We start from the raw sequence: 1,541 nt of genomic DNA, 5'->3' as shown, positions 1-1,541 counted from the left end.
GCTACCCTCGTGCCGCCAGAGAGCGCGGTGCCCGTCAGCAGCCTGCCCTCAGCTTTTCCACTGTTCCTTTTGGTTCTTCCTGCGTGTATATAAAATAGATATGATCCCACAGCCCTTTCAACCGAGCCGGTGGAGGTGCAGCACATCCCCAGGTCCTGACTTTTCCCGGGTTCCAAAGCGAAGTTCACATTCAGGTCTGATGAGAAGCGCTGGGTAATTCTCCCTTCGGCAGGGTCACGGTCAGAGGCCGTTCGGAAGCTCAGGGACCCGAGTAACGCATGAGCCTGATGGTTTCCCTTACGAACTGGCATTTGTGGAATGTATTTCCTTGCACTTGCGGCGCAGGTACAAGGCTGGGCAGTGGGTGATTGTTTAACAGCTGCTGAGGAGGCAGAAACGCCGTGCTGTCAGTGCTAAACTGTGACCAGCACTGGCTGAAGGTTAAAGGTGTGCGCAGGGAGAGTCCAGCGGGCTCACAGCTGGGCAGGTCACAAATCCCTCTGCATCCCAAAGGGAGCTCAAGTGAAGTTCTCTATTTTAGGCAAGTCCATACATTCACCTACCCAGATATTGGGACGTTAAAGGCTCAGCCTGTTCTGAAACCTCTCCACAGTCACCTGATCAATATTAAATATTAAATATTGAGGTGCTGCTTCTTTTGATCCTTTCTGTCTACCTTTTCCCAGTCATCAGGGTTCTGTGTGTAACCCAGGAACCTCTGACATGGAAGTGTTTCCAGCTCCTGGTTGTGCTCAGGCATCCCAGCTCTCAGCACCTTTCCAAACCAATGTCTCTCCTTCTAGATCCTTCCCTGCCTGACCCAGTTCCAGAGGGAAGAGTTACCTTTGCTCACATTGGTTCAGAGTTTCTATAATCTATTTGATGGGTTTCTTAAAAAGTGCCGTTGTGCTTCCTTCTCTCCATCCCTCATGCCTGGAGGGTTTCTCTGTGGATTTTCAAAGGGATCTCATTACCCTCCTCCACATTTCCCTTGTCCCCTGTTCCATTGCTCCCTGGTTTTCTGTGGCTCTCCACTGCCTTTCTAAGGCCTGAATGGCGGGGAGGGCCCTTAAACCCCCCCCCAGCCCCCCCCCCTGCCACAGGCAGGGACACCTTCCACTATCCCAGGTTGCTCCAAAGCCTGTCCAGCCTGGCCTTGGACATTTCGAGGGAGGGGGCAGCCACAGCTTCTCTGGGAGCTGTTGTCCTGTCTGGTGCTCCAGCACAGCAAGAGCAGAGCCTGGTGACCAGGGGCCCGGTGATTTTCCTGTTCTGTTTCCTGCTGTAACTCCTCCAGAAGGATGTGACAGGCACGAGACCACGGCAACATGCAGATCCTGTTCCCTGGAATATTTTCTTTCATCTGTAATCACTTCATCAAAAGCCATAAATCAGTGAGGGGAGGCTCAAATGCACAAGCACGGCTGCAATTTGTGCCTTCCTGCCCAGTGTTTTGTTTGGCATGTGGAACTCCAAAGCTTTTCCTGAAAGACTGATGATGGCACTACAGGAGGACTCCGTGAACCCGGATAGTGAGGCCA

The sequence above is a fragment of the Corvus brachyrhynchos genome, unplaced genomic scaffold, assembly GCF_000691975.1.
Source record: "Corvus brachyrhynchos isolate BGI_N302 unplaced genomic scaffold, ASM69197v1 scaffold365, whole genome shotgun sequence".
In the NCBI taxonomy this organism is placed as follows: Eukaryota; Metazoa; Chordata; class Aves; order Passeriformes; family Corvidae; genus Corvus; species Corvus brachyrhynchos.
Note: the sequence above shows the minus strand (reverse complement) of the source record.